The sequence below is a fragment of the Triturus cristatus genome, chromosome 2_1, assembly GCF_964204655.1.
Source record: "Triturus cristatus chromosome 2_1, aTriCri1.1, whole genome shotgun sequence".
Classification (NCBI taxonomy): Eukaryota; Metazoa; Chordata; class Amphibia; order Caudata; family Salamandridae; genus Triturus; species Triturus cristatus.
In genome coordinates, this window is record NC_140581.1 from 718,928,597 (window position 1) to 718,944,858 (window position 16,262).

Genomic DNA, 16,262 nt, shown 5'->3' on the forward strand with positions numbered 1-16,262 from the left:
ATAGTGGAAAAGAAGCCCCTCAAACACAAAATAGGACCTTTTACAAATTCAGCTCCTTGGTGTCACAGCTCCTGCAGAACTCAAAACAAAGCTAGAATGGAGTAAGTTGCTTGCCCATGCTAAATGGTAATTTCTCTGTTTTGCTGTTGGGTGTGTAGATAGTAAGGCTATTGCCTAAGATTCTTTACTCCATGGTTGGTTTTGTGCAGGCACAAGGGACGGGGACTTTTGATCTGCTGTTACTATTTATCCTGAAGGAGTTACTATTGTTTGGTCTGGAATAAGCATTTTAGGCTGAAGAGTAAGGCTACTGTGGTGGGACTTGTGGAGGACGTATAGTGGTGCCTAGAGGGAAAGGATTACTGTGATTCTGCTGGGATTGACCATGTTTGGCAAGAAGTGTTGGGGTTCTAAATGTAGATTCTCTGGTGCTGCATTGATAGAGTGCTCAGATGTTATCACAGCACAACACACTGGTTGCAATCATTGTCAACAGAGGTTTGACCAGTAAATTACATTGCATACCCAAAGTGCCCATTGCCCTGAATGCTATTCGTGCACAGACTCCCCAGCATGCTCTTCAAGCCTAATCATTTTCAGCCTTCTTGCTCTCCTGTGTCTAAAGTTTGCCTTTTTAGATTTCAAAACTAATATTGAGTTTTAGATTGAGACACAAGAATTGTGAAGTAAATACAATAAGGTACAAAGCATATTTAATGGTCAACATAAGGCAAATACTCAAATTATGTATACAGAGAACAAAGGCTCCTACAAAGTAAAACCAAACCAAATAAAAGAAAGAGTGGGGGGTCTTGACTTTACATATCTATTACATTATTGCAGAATAATTGGCATTAAGCTTAACAGCTGCAGACGATTTAACAGTGAGACCATGATGAGCGCTTGGAGAAGCAAGGTTACTGCTGAGAGTAATTGCAGGAAGCATTGGTTATTAGAGCAATAATGTTCATACAATAAGTAGAAGCATAGTCAAGTACAGTACAGAATAAAGCAACCTATTTGTTACCAGAAGCTCTATTATAATATGGGTAAGTTGAGCTGGCATATGGTATAGGCTCATGGGCATGTGGACATTTGCAATAGAAATTAGGAGGGAGAGTGATACGATATAAGTCAAAAGGGTAGCATACAGTAGATGAAAGCGAAAGGTCTTTGAGAGGTTTTGGTCTAGATGGAATGTTAACCATGGTTGCGTCTAATGAGGTTTTTTTGGTGGCAAAGTAGTTATCTAGGGTGACCCAAATGGGTTTAGAGGTTCCATGATGAGTGCTGGAGTGAAAGGTTGTCTGCACCTCTAATAGGAGAAACCCATTTGATCCAACCATTAAAGAAGACTTTGTGTGTATTTTTCCAGTTGGATAGGACTAATTTCATTGCAGATGTTAGTAGTAGACCGAACAGAGCACTATCTGCGGGGTTAGCTAAGTTAGTGTCGAGGAAGCCTTTAATGAGAAATGCAAATTCTCTTTTTGGGTGACATTTGAGTAGGTCTGATAAAAAGGAGAAAACCTTATTCCAAAATTGGGAGAGGACCTTCCAGTGTAGGATGAGGTGAGCAATATCACCCACTTCTTCCCTACAGTTCCAGCACGTGGGATTATTTAGAAGTTTCAGTGAGTGTAAGCAGGATGGGGTCCAGAAAGATCTGTGTAGGAGCCAGAATTTAGTTTGAGAAAGTACAGGAAAGATTTTTTGACAAGTGACTCACTTCCAGATACAGGACCAGTCTTTGGTTGATATGGGATTGGAAGAGTGATTTTCCCAAAAAGTAGTTAGGTCCTTGTTTAGCTGCGATGACTTGGGGTGAAGGAGTTTGTATAGGTAGTATACTTGGTGACCAGAGTTGTTAGTTTTCCGAATATGGTTCGGTAGGGATGGTGTGTTTTTATGAAACTTAAATTTCGAGATGGCAGCTTTGATTTTGAGGAAGTTGTAGAACTCTATTGTTTCTAGTTGGTATGTTGATTGTAGTTCGACAAAGGTAATGGGGTGAGAGGTGGAGCATAGTTGATGGGGGTAGAAGAAGCCCTTGTCAATCCATGTATGGTAGTACAGCGGTTTGCCGTTATAAATATTATGAGGGTTATTCCAGAGTGAACCAAAGTTTAAAAGTTTTATTCTTGCTGATAGCTATTTAACTATTCTTAATAGGGAGCTTTTTTTGTTCTGGAAAATGTATTTGGAACTGTCAAGGCGTTTTGTGTTGGCAGTTAGTAATGTTAGAAGGTTAAGGTTGTTTAGGAGGATTCGCTCTATTCCTAACTATACTGGTGTGTAGTCACACGGAGGGTGGATCCAATATGAGCCCTGTTTCACATGAAAGGCGGATTGGTAGTCTCTGAAGTTGGCTATGTTGACTCCCCCTAAAGAATTGTGTAGTCTTGAGTTTTTTCAAGGTTATTCTGGCTTTTTTATCCTGCCAAATGAATTTAGAGATCTGTTTATCTAATTTGTGATGAAAGTCCTCTGAGAGTGGCAGGGGAAGCATGCTGATAAAATAATTGATTATAGGGGTGATCATCATTTTTATAGTTTCAATTCTCCCCCACCAAGTGATGAATTTTGGGGACCATGTGGCTAGTAGTTTTAGTCTTGTCGAGAGTAATAGCTACATTGTGTTTAATGTTGTCTATCAGATTGGATCCTAATTCGATGCCCAGATATTTTATATAGCTGGTTTGCCAGGATAGACCTGATGAGCCTAGCGTCTCTTTCGTACAGTGAAGATTTAGGGGTTTCGCCTCTGATTTATCTCTGTTAAGTTTTTATCCTGAGTGCAAGGAGTAGAGCTCTATAGTAGATATGGGAGCTTGTATAGAGGGACCAGGGTCCTCTGTGACTATCAGAATATCATCGACGTATGCAGCCAGTTTGATGTATTTGTCTTTAAATCCTACTCCCTTGATTACAGGATTTTGTTTTATGTCTATTAGCAGTGGTTGTAGTGCTAGAAGAAATAGCGAGGGGGAGAGGGGACAACCTTGTCTCGTACCCTTTTGAAGGTTAAGTGGTTGTGACAGGGAGCCATTAATCGAGATGCAAGCGGATGGATTTTTATAGAGAGCCGTGACCATATTGATGAAGTTATCACCAAGATCAAAAGATTCCATGCACTGACTTAGAAAAGCCCAACATACTCTGTCAAACACATTCTCTGCGTCAAGTGTTATAGCGACCGAGGGTAAGGAGGATTTTTTTGCTTTATCTGTGATGTCATCAAAAAACAAAAGAAAAGCCAATGCTGCATATAGCTTGTCTACACTTTAGATGGTGAACTGAATCAAACAGTAACACTAACAACCACTTTTTCCGTTGGATTTAATCCAGAAAATATTTTACGTTTTTTATTAAATGCATTTTCAATTGTTGAAACATATTCGTTACAAAAACAGACAAAATAGACTACATTAGCACAACAATATCGACATTTTGACTAAATTTTATGCAATTCGACACCAATACATATGAACTACACTCAACCATATAAACATCTCAGTCATACTATTCATCCATCCTAAAAAAGCCGAAGTTTTCAGAGATGTTACTACTTCAAGCCATAGCCTGAATAGATAAATGTAACGGACCCAACTGCCAATAGAATCTGCAAAGGGGTTGTTATTGTGGACAAATCGGTCTTCATATTTGGACATATAGAGCACTGCTAATTCCGGGGCGAAGGGACACCCCATCGCCACGCCTTTGACTTGATAGAAAAAATCGTCTTTAAAACAGAAGTAGTTATTTTTTAAGGCAAAGGTTGCTAATTCCATAATGAATTGAGTAGGAATTTTCTCAGGTTTAGGTCTGCTGTCCAAGAATGTTTATTTACACGCAGGCACACATTTGACCGGCTTGCACCGTCCGTTTTCCCCAGATTGAATCCACGCCGAGATTGGTTCTCCGCGTCAGCCAGAGTTCCCCTTGGGTCGCCCCCCCACTTGGAACACCCGTTGCTGTATGAAGTACAGCGAAGAAAGGAGATCGTTAGACCCTTCACGCTTACACTCTTCGAGGTAAGCTTGTAATCTCTCTGCAAAAATCTTAGCATAACAAACTTGCACCACGAAGGGACATATTGACAGACAACATTGTTCATTTTTTTGATTAAGTGCACGTCGAGTTTTGTTCGTAACGGAAACAAGATTGGTGATTTATTAAGAGACCGTCGCTGTACGAAATACAAGTGAGGAGAGAAGATCGTCTGGCTCTCTAGGCTCTCGCACACCACAGCTTTAAAAGTAAGATGGGCTAGTTTTTGATAAATAGTTTGTCGCTTTGGTCACAGAAACACGAAGAGGTGACATTTTGTTGGTTCTTTTATCTATTCAGGCTATGGATTGAAGTAGTAACATCTCTGAAAACTTCGGCTTTTTTTTAGTATAAGGTAAGAACTAAGCCAAATGCATGCAGTCACAACATAATAGTGTGGGGTCACTTTAGTAAAACATTTTCTCTGCTTTGTTACAGCAAAGTGTTGGTCCTGATGAGAATCCCCGTACACAAAGGGATTCGAAACGCGTAGACCTTTCCGCCTTTGGCCAATCTTTTCTAAATAATAAAGTGTAGTGATTCATAACTATGCTAAGTTTTGTCTACTGATGGCCTGTTGATCTATTGATTGTTTAATATTGTTTTAATGTGTATATTGTCGAGTGAGGATGGATGAATAGTATGACTGAGATGTTTATATGGTTGAGTGTAGTTAATTGGTGTCGAATTGCATAAAATTTAGTCAAAATGTCGATATTGTTGTGCTAATGTAGTCTATATTGTCTGTTTTTGTAACTAATATGTTTCAACAATTGAAAATGCATTTAATGTAAAACATAAAATATTTTCTGGATTAAATCCAACGGAAAAAGTGGTTGTTAGTGTTACTGTTTGATTCAGTTCACCATCTAAAGTGTAGACGAGCTATATGCAGCATTGGCTTTGTTCTGTTTTTTGATGATATTTGGTTTGGCCTTGCTGCCAATTGAGCCAGAACCCCATTTGGTTTTCCAGGTTATCTGTGATGTGGCATAAGAGACGTGTATTGTCATTTGACATACGGTTTTTGAGAAAGCCTACTTGGGAGTTGCTTATTAACCTGGGGAGATACATTAAGTCTAGTGGCTAGGATGTTCACGTAGATTTAGCAGTTTAGGTTTATTAAGAAGATCGGTCTATAATTTTTCTGTAGGGTAGGGTCTTAACCCTCTTTGGGAATCACAATGATGTTTGCTTCAGTCAGCGTGCCTATGACCATACCTGAACTAGCAATATGGTTGAATAGGGGCAGAAGTGTTGGTTGTGACATTTCAAAGAAAGACTTGTAGAATTTTGCGGTTATTATTATTATTATTATTATATTTTATATTCTATTATATTTATATTATATTATTATAATTATTATTATTAATTGATTATTAATTGCTTTGGATACTTACGTGGGGGGAATCGGCTTACCTAGAGCTAGTTTGCCTTCTTCTGAAAGTTGAGGCACTTTTTTTTAAGGTAAGATTTACATTCCTCCAGATCAAAGGATTGGTAATTCCGGTATAAGGGATTCATAAAATCGCTTGAAGGTATCTTGGATTTTCACAGAGTTAGTGTGGGTTATGTTTTTGGAATCTTTAATTGTTGTGATTCTGTTTTGGTTTTGTTTGAGTTTTGGGTAGGAAGCTAGCAACTTACCAGCTTTATTAGCTTCGCATAGTTAAGACCATTGAATGCATCTATCTAAACACCTGCTCTTTCACTCAGAATCTTATTGTATTCATATTTATTTCAGCATAAGTTGGGATAGAGTGCTATTATTTAACGAGTTGGCATGTGATAGCTCCAATTGTTTTATTTCTTGTTCTAGCGATAGTAGTTTAGCATAATTTGCCTTGTTGATTTTGATTTTAATTTCTATAAGTACCCCTCTCAGAGTAGCTTTAATATATATTAGCGTCTGGGAGATCATTGTCTCTAAGGTAGTTCATAATCTCATTCTCGATTTATTTTCCTTATCTTCAGGGTTTGATAGAACACCATTATTGAAGCGCCAAAGTTTAGTGGATGGTTTTACGTGGCTGCCACTAAGGAGGGTGTTGCTGCAGGAATGATCGGAGACAAGTTTCGGGTATATGTTGGTTTGGTCGATCAGATGGGTGTAAGTTCCCGAGATGACAATGTCATTGATTCTTGTGTATGAGTTGTTAAGGTTGTATTTCGAGCATATCTTTTGTAATAGGCCATGAAATTTCGCTGGACAGTAGCTACAGGTGGATTCAGAGGCGCAACTAGAGCCAAATTTCGGGGGGGGGCTAAGAAAAAATTTCGGGGGGGGGAGGGCTGAATCTTTCAAGCCATAGGCAGAGTGGAGCTGAAGGGGCTCTTAGAAGGGGTGAAACAACAGCGAGGCCTCATTAATATGCAAATGGTCTTTTAAAGACCTGTGAAGTGCTCGGGTGCGGCTGCGTGTGCGCCGCGAGGCTGTCTCATCCCGGGCTGCCACACGCGACGGGGGGGGGCTGAAGCCCTGTGAGTCCAATGGGTGTTGCGCGCCTGGGTGGATTGATAGCTTAGGGTAGTATCTAGGGGAAGGTTGAAATCACCCCCTACTAAGTTGAGATTGTCTTGGACGGTGGCCAATCTTAATAGATACATTTTCCCAAAAAGAGGTGTTTGGGCTGTATATATTTACTATGTGAATTTATTCATCTCCTCTGCGTAAGTTTGTAATCCGGATTCTAACCTCATCGTCAGGGGTGGCTGACTCGAGAGTGATATTGGAATTTCTTGAGATTAAGGTTATTAGGTTTTTATTATGATTTGCTGGGAAGCAGGACACATGTGAGATCCAATTGTTTTTAATAATTCCTGCGTCTTTATTGCTAAGTTTGGTTTCTTGGAGGAGAAAAACATCTCCTTTTGTTTTTGCTAACTAGTCCATGATTTTGCGTCGTTTGATTGGGTGGTTCAGACCTTTCACATTTACGGAAATAATGTTGAGATTCTCAGATATATTCGGTATCGTTATCATGGGAGTGTAAGTGGTGGATAGCGTTTGGATAGTAACTTAAATGGTCACATCTGTCTAACTTAGGGGTGTGTCTAATAGAGTGTAAATCTGTATGCAAACAAGTTCCCTCGCCTATGTTTGTTGCCCCAAAATGTTTCAGCCTAATGAGTGATAAGAACATAGTGGCGGAAATACAAGAAGAGGGGTAGTAAAGGGAGTAGTGAGAGGAGGAGTAGACCTGAGCTTGAGATATCCATAAACCATTGAGTAGTCATAGATGAAGGAAGTGTTCCGATTAGGGCCACCCGGGTCACTCGCGACCACCTCTCAGCCTTCCTTACAAATGAAAAGTCGGTCAGACAGTAGAGAATACAAACCAAAGTTATTTATGAGTCATACACTTGAGTGGAGTCCAGTCTGACCGGCCTCCTTAGAATGCTGTAGAGGGACTGAGTCCCGTTAACATGGTAATGTCAGATATACGTTTCCAACACCCCTATAGACCCACCCAGAGTGGAATTTTCCTGTCTGGGCGCTGATGAACAAAGGAGGTACAGAAGGATGAGCTACCATCCTGAGACTGGGTACACTCTCTTAGTTTCAGGGTTACTCGGCCTGTGCCAGTCTCTCTGAGAGTGGGAGCATGGCTACCTACTGGGAAAGGCATGCAAAAACAGAACGATCTATTCATTTGTGCAGTGAAGCTCAACCTTGAATGATAAAGAGAAACAATTGAGACAGCTTTCTGCTGAGGCAGACAGTATGGGACAGAAGCTTGCTTTCGATCATAGTACAGAATGGCAGCTTAATTCAAAATGGTGCTGCAAATGGCAACTTAACTCGCACAATGCTAGGAGAGGTCGGCTAGACGCATTTTCAGTCCAACATAGAACTGGACCGAGAGTGAAAATAAGGGCAAAAATCACTGTAAATGCAAAAGTAAAGACAAAAACAAATAGAACTACAAAAATAATAACTCACCCCAACCCCCTGTCTCCCTCCCCCCCTTCCCCTCCCCCCTCCCCCCCCCCCCCCCCCCCAGTCCCCAGAGAAATAAAGCACAGGAGATGCGACCACAGGAGTGTCCATCTTCCAGCACGGAGCAAACCCTAGGTGGCTAATAAAAACATTATGGCACATGCAAGTTATGCCAAACTGTTTTGCCTTTTTTAATGAATTTATTTTTAGAACCAACACTGTAAGGTGGAGGCACATCCATGCACATGCTTGTGTGGCAGCAAAACCATTTTGATAATATTACCGCCATGGACGTCAGTTCACCAACAATGCCAGGGGTAGCAGAAGTGACCTTGCATGTCCCTTGACCTTCACTTTCACTCACACATGCATATGCTTATACATACACACACATTCACACATACTCATACAATTACACATGCACACTTACATAAACACACAGAAAACGGCAAGCCTGCACACAACATACATACATTTATAAGCCTATTTTTTTTACTTACCTCAGTTGCCAGGGAAAGTCATATTATAGCTATTTGAACTCCATTTTTTAATTGAACTAATAGCAAATAATGTAATATTCTCTATTAGCATAACTAAAAATTGACCAAGCGCGAGATTAGTGAAACCCTCACTGACGTCCATAAGGAAGCTGCTTCTGTTCCTGCCACTGCTGATGCTAGGGGTCCCAAAGGCAGTGACAGGGGTTGCAAAGGCAGTGACAGGGGTCACAAGGGGCATGTCCCCCTTACATGATGTCAATGATTACTGCTGGCTTTCTGCACCTTTGATCTTGTGCTGGGACCTCTTCGCTAGCATGGTCTTGTATCCCATTTCGAAATGTCATCTCTGTAATATTTCCTCCTTCCTTTCTCCCAATATATTCATTTTTATAGAATATGGTATGCCATTTACACTTTGGTCGTCCGTCTCTGGACTGTTTAGGATCTGTCTTTACCATTCCAGAGCAGCGACCTCCAGATCTAAACCAAAAACTCCAGGTGAAGCCATTCCACAACTTCCTTTCCTTCAGGTGGTCAAACTGTGCCAGCTTAAATATAATAAACCCAGACTCTCTCACTTTAGTGGTATTGAAATACTTCACTCACATCCAGCATCAATGGCAAATAACTTCATAATTAGGGAGTGGCTAGCTTGTTATTGCTCTATCCGGATGCTGCTTTTAGAGCCTTTCACCCCTTCTTTCCCGCGTTCTCTAAGTATGGGAAAGAACTGCTCAAGACGGTAGAAGCCAGAATTTAATTTTTATTATTTATGTAATCCATTTTTATAAAAAATATTTTTTTAAGCATGAATCACACAAACTGAGACGCTTTATCACCGTACCTAATCTGCAATCCATTTTTCTTAAAATATTTTTTTAAGCATGAATCACACAATCTGAGATGCTGTATCACTGTACCAATCTGCTCAGGGTTGACTTTCAGTGGAAAGTGCAGCAAGTATTAACGAAGCCAACAGGTTTATCTTTCTGATAGCACAAGGACAGACCAATAAAACGAAGGGTAGATGCACATGGGCAGAGAACAGACACAGAGAACACAAACAGTCACAGTACCAGTTACAACACAAAATGGCCTACATGAAGTACTCATTGGATAGACAGCGGAAGCATGCATGTATGCTTGCATAGGCACTCGATTACGCTATCTGAGTTGTGCATTTATGCCTGATGTCTGAGTGCCAGTATTTGCTAACTCTGCATTTGTGCCTGGATATGTTTGCCTATGTATAAGTTTTGTGAGTAAGGGTGGCCAACAACATGGTCGAGTAGGCTGCATTTTCCGAGAGCTCCCAGCCGGAGCTGAATCATCCAACAAGAATCTTGCTGTTCTGATACACATCTGCCACGATTGGGGTGACCCTCGCAAGGACGCACACAGAGAATAAGAGGCAGGGACCTGTGCCCCCACAGAGGGGTGCAGGATGGCGGCCGCCGCTGCTTAAGTACACCAGCAATTGCTTTGCCCGGGATGCTTTGGAGCCTTCCCAGACAGCTGAGGGGTGCCGACACAACCCAGGGAGCAGTGCTGCACCCGGAGATGAGAGCCTGAACTCCCCTACAGTAAGGGACTCGAATGTCTGTTGCAACCATGCAAGTGTGAAGTGCCACTCGGCCGAGGCCGTGAGCCGGTGCGGTGAGACCATGTTGGGGCTGATCTGAAGAAAAACACTTGCCTGGGTGGCGACTGTACGGATCGGCTGCTCCCGTGGTGAAGCGGAGCAGTGAATACCAGGGAGCTCCTGCCCTGGAACTGGCGCATCCTCCCCTCCGAAGTGATGGCACCGGACTTCCTGGGACATCGCGTGGGCAACAGGAGTCGCACAGCTGCTGTTGGAGATTGGTGAGGTGGGGTGTGGCCGTGGCTGGTCCGGTGGGTTAGCTGCAGTCTGGGTGCTAATTGAGGAGATTGGCGGCAGCCTTACTGGATCCTGGGGCATCGGGGTGGGAGTGATGTGGATCAGGGCCCTGAAGCTGCCACTACGAGAGGGGCCAAGAAAAGGTCAACAACCCCGCATCCTACGAGGAGCAGTACTCAACACATTGTCCGCGGTGGAGACAGGCGCCCAGGCCCAGATCCCGGAGCCTGTGGTCTTGGCTTTGAAGGAGAGACTGCTGGGGAACGGCCTGCGCTCCTCTTCATAGATACTTCTGGTGAGGCCCTGGCCACCTTCCCCACCCCCTCCCCGCCGGGAGTCGTGGGGAGACTTCAACTAGGCTCTAACGTGGGACACGCAGGCACTAAAAGCAGGGCTGGCTATTATACAGTGGTACAAAAGGGGGTGGTGATGGACGGAGCATCAGAACCACTCAAATACTCACACCCAGTCAACAGATCTGGGTTTGATCCATCACCGTTCTTTAGCCCACTCTGCCACCCCAGTTCAGACATGGCCATATGCAAATCAGTTTGACCCTGTGCCTCATGGGAACAGTCCAGCCCGAACTGCCAAGCCATGCCTTCCCTGGACCGGAAACAAGCTTCCTAGGACCGGTTTCTGGCATTTCAGCCGTCTTCAGCCAGGCTTGCTTGAATCCAGTGGCAAAGTGAGCAAGGGACTCAACGTCCGAGCATACCCAGCCAACTTATGGCGAACAAAGCGGTACAAAAGGGGGTGGTGATGGACGGAGCATCAGAACAACTCAAATACTCACACCCAGTCAACAGATCTGGGTTTAATCCATCACCGTTCTTTAGCCCACTCTGCCACCCCAGTTCAGATATGGCCATATGCAAATCAGTCTGACCCTGTGCCTCATGGGAACAGTCCAGCCCGAACTGCCAAACCATGCCTTCCCTGGACCGGAAACAAGCTTCCTAGGACCGGTTTCTGGCATTTCAGCCGTCTTCAGCCAGGCTTGCTTGAATCCAGTGGCAAAGTGAGCAAGGGACTCAACGTCCGAGCATACCCAGCCAACTTATGGCGAACAAAGCGGTACAAAAGGGGGTGGTGATGGACGGAGCATCAGAACCACTCAAATACTCACACCCAGTCAACAGATCTGGGTTTAATCCATCACCGTTCTTTAGCTCCCTCTGCCACCCCAGTTCAGACATGGCCATATGCAAATCAGTCTGACCCTGTGCCTCATGGGAACAGTCCAGCCCGAACTGCCAAGCCATGCCTTCCCTGGACCGGAAACAAGCATCCTAGGACCGGTTTCTGGCATTTCAGCCGTCTTCAGCCAGGCTTGCTTGAATCCAGTGGCAAAGTGAGCAAGGGACTCAACGTCCGAGCATACCCAGCCAACTTATGGCGAACAAAGCGGTACAAAAGGGGGTGGTGATGGACGGAGCATCAGAACCACTCAAATACTCACACCCAGTCAACAGATCTGGGTTTAATCCATCACCGTTCTTTAGCTCCCTCTGCCACCCCAGTTCAGACATGGCCATATGCAAATCAGTTTGACCCTGTGCCTCATGGGAACGGTCCAGCCCGAACTGCCAAACCATGCATTCCCTGGACCGGAAACAAGCTTCCTAGGACCGGTTTCTGGCATTTCAGCCGTCTTCAGCCAGGCTTGCTTGAATCCAGTGGCAAAGTGAGCAAGGGACGTAACGTCTGAGCATACCCTGCCAACTTATGGCGAACAAAGCGGTACAAAAGGGGGTGGTGATGGACGGAGCATCAGAACCACTCAAATACTCACACCCAGTCAACATATCTGGGTTTAATCCATCACCGTTCTTTAGCCCACTCTGCCACCCCAGTTCAGACATGGCCATATGCAAATCAGTCTGACCCTGTGCCTCATGGGAACAGTCCAGCCCGAACTGCTAAACCATGCCTTCCCTTGACCGGAAACAAGCTTCCTAGGACCGGTTTCTGGCATTTCAGCCGTCTTCAGCCAGGCTTGCTTGAATCCAGTGGCAAAGTGAGCAAAAGACTCAACGTCTGAGCATACCCTGCCAACTCATGGCGAACAAAGCGGTCCATCACCACCCCCTTTTGTACTGCTATTATACAGTGGCATACAGCAACAACATGGGCCACCGGGCTGGGGGTAAAGTCTTCTGAATAGTGGCATATAACCTATGGGTCTAGATGTACCGATGATTACCACAGAGCCTGCATGTAGAATTGAGTGGTGCCTTTGAGTAACAGTACTGGGCAAAAGGGTGGACTCACTGGATGCCCCGGGACACCGACTGGGTCCCTTTGCATAAAGAAATCACTGCCAAGACACCACGTTGCTGCAGCGTTGACCTTGGGCCCAACAGGACGGACTCCTGGAGCCTACGGCACAGATGGTGGGGAAATCAGCAGCCATTTACAGCTGCTTTAACAGCAAGCAAGATGGCTGAGCCTCGGTGAGGCTCCTGCAGCCTGGGGATTCAATCCGACACAATCCTGACAAAGGTGCCACTGGCAACGATAAGAAAAGCAGCCCTGATGACCAGGTAACCATTGTCAGCTACATCGAGTGAAAAAGAGCTGCTGCCATAACCAGAAATCACACTAAACGTGCATCCGCCTATTGATTATTGAACGTGAGGCTGAGACAAGAAGGCGGCGGCATAACAGCTGAAACTCTAGGCCAGACCCTGCGGTGCTCGCGGTGACTTACTGCGCCATTGACTGCCCCCTACGGTGTGCACGGTGCTGAACACAAAAGTCACGCAAGACAAAAGACGCGACCCCCAGCGCACAGCAAGATCGAGAGGGGAAAAAGAGGATCCAGACCGTGGCAGGGATAGAGCTGCGGCTGAGTGAAAGACTGCAGTCGGAGGGCACTGCGGTGGCCTGGGGGAGGCCCTTTGCTGGACCCATTGGTGCTGCGATCCTCCTCACCGGTGATGACTGCCCCCTTGCTGAGAAGAGGTGAAGAGTGAAGGGGCTGCCTTGCAGGCCGGGGAACGTGACCTGACCACTGCCGGGGATGGTACAGGGCCTTTTGCTGGGCTGTTGGTGACCGCGAGGTGCGTTGTGGATTGCGGACCTGCTCAAGTGGATTGTGAGGCCATTGGCTGGCGGGAAGCTGGCCCAGCACTGAGGACAGGTTGCTATCGGTGCTCGGCGGACAGGCCTGAGAGGCCCACATATTAACAGTGCACATGACAAGGGAGTTCTGATCCTCTGGCCTAACGTGCAGGATACAGAAGGAATCAGTGGAGGTGGCCGGGGTTTGCCGTCGGACAGTGTTGAAGACACAGAGTACTAACTGGCTGAAGCCCTGACTAAGCAGTGCTGAGGATACCGAGCACAATAAAACAGTGCTGCGTGATAAGCAACTGAGACCTGAGTGTAAGTGCCATATTGGAGACACAAACATGGGGTGAACAAAGGGCAAACAGGCGCGTAAGCCCGTTGGAGGCCCAGAGGAGGACGCTGCCTCTACCGCAGCGGAGGGCTCTCAATTAGAGGATACCGATGAACGCTCCCTGCTGTTGACAATGAGACAAAGCCTTAATTCCATTGAGACCAAAATGGATGCATTGAATGTGCGCATGGACTTTATCACTCAGCGGCTGTAAAAGCATGATGGGCAAATTAGTGAAGCGGAACACAGAATCTCACAGTTGGAGGACGCCACGACTGCTGGGTGGGAGCAGATACAAAACATGGAGCGTTTACTGAAGGTCATAGCGGTGAAGAACGAGAACCTAGAGTTGTGCTTCTGCCGCAATAATATCCACATCCTGGGTGTACCAGAGACCGCGATCACTGGGAGGATGGAAGAATACGTCGGTCGCATGCAGGTGCAAATGTTTAATGCAGTCTCCTTCTCCAAGGTACTCCTAGTTGAGCGCACTCGCCGATCCCTCCCTGAGAAGCCACCACCGGGATCTCCCCCAGGCCCATTATTCCTCGCATCCTGAATTACAAAGATAGAGACACTGTACTCCGCATGGCACACGAAAAGAGAGACCTCCACTATGACGGACATACCATCTCCATATTTCCGGACTTCACGCTAATGGTTCAAGAAGCTCACAAAAAATGCATCCCTGTGAAACGTAAATTGCAGCAGGCCAACATTCCTTACGCGAAGCTGTTCCCAGCAAGATTGCGCATAACACATCATGGCAAACAGCACATGTTTGCTACTCCCCAACAGGCGCAGGACTTTCTCAAAAAGACATCCTCCCGCAGCCCCCGATCAGAGAGAGATGGGGATGAATCCAGGTCAAACTCCCTGTTTCTTGGCGCAGACTGAGAGGTACACTCTGGCCCACCTGCTTCTGGTACTTCTATGAACTACATTGTGAGAATTATGTACTATATCATTTCTAACTATTTAGGGGGGGGAGGCTCATGGTTGCAGGTTATCCACATCTATAAATGCCCCAATACATGGATAATGAGTATCTTTCATTGGCTGAAAGTCAAGGTTCTAAACAGATACCCTGACTACCCTGGGCACCCCTATGCAAACGGGGAGGAACGCCAGGCTCTCTTGGGTACAACCCCCCTATGGGTATTCCCCAAAGGCTAGTTACCATTATCTTTTGTTGCTTCTGTTTGTTTTATACACAATTCTATTTGTATGGCATACATTTACTTATGCAAGAATGGGTTGCCCAAGCATGCTCCAGGGACATACTAACAATATGTCCTAAATCCTACTTCGTAATGTACCAAAGTTCCTGGGCTCGATGTGATGTCTATAATTGATGGGTTAGGTTTTGGCGATTCAGAGGGGAACCAGATTTGCCTGCGGGATTGGGCCGCGGGTGTGGGTGGGGGAGGGTGGCGGAGCTTATTGTTAGTAGGTATATGCAGCAGTGTTTTACACATAGAACAAGAAAAGATGACCAATAACACAGATATACACATTGAGGGCAGAGTTCGCTCCGGCGATACAATGACTCTCATTCAGGTTACAATATACAAACCAACAAATGAGCACCTCTAAGACCCCCATTAACCATGCCATTCAGTTACTGACCTGGAATGTCAGAGGATTGCGAGATCCCCGCAAAAGAACACACATACTCACTTACCTAGATAGACATCATGTTCAAATAGCAATGATACAGGAGACTTACTTAGACCCGGGATCCCCGTCTGGATTTGCTGGTAAATGGGCAGCGCATAGGTGCTTTGCCTCATATTCGCCCTACTCCAGGGGTACCTCCATATTAATCAAAGCTGGAGTTAGCTATTGTCCCATAGGTGTGCTCCAAGATCCTCAAGGAAGGTACTGTATGATGTGGGGTCGACTAGCTGGGCAGTCTGTGACACTGGTCAATTGCTATGCGTCAAATGTCGATGATGCACAGTTTTCAGACACATTATGGGGTCACATATTAGAGGTGGGTTCAACACATCTGGTGTGGGTGGGGGATTTCAACCTTGCCCTAACCCCTAGCATAGATCCCTCCCACAGCAATGTGAAGCCCCACACTAAGGCAGGGAAACACTTAAATAGCATCATGGCAGAACAACACATGCTGGACACCTGGAGAGTCCTACAGCCTGCACATAGGGAGGGCACATTCTTTTCCTCAGTGCATGCAAGCTGGTCAAGAATAGACTATTGTTTACTTTCGATGGGTCTATTTACGTGGCTCAAAGAGACATGTCAACTAGCACAAACTTACTTAGACCATTCGCCTGTATTGGATGCTGTATTCCAGGAGGAGCTACGGCAGGAAATCCTGGACTTCTTCCCACATAATGTTGGCAGCGTTCAGACTATGGCTAGCGTATGGGAAAGTTTTAAGGTGACTGTCAGGGGGTTTTGCATCTATAAAAGCGGGGAAATGCTGCGTGACATCAGACATGCATTAGGCAAACTGGAACA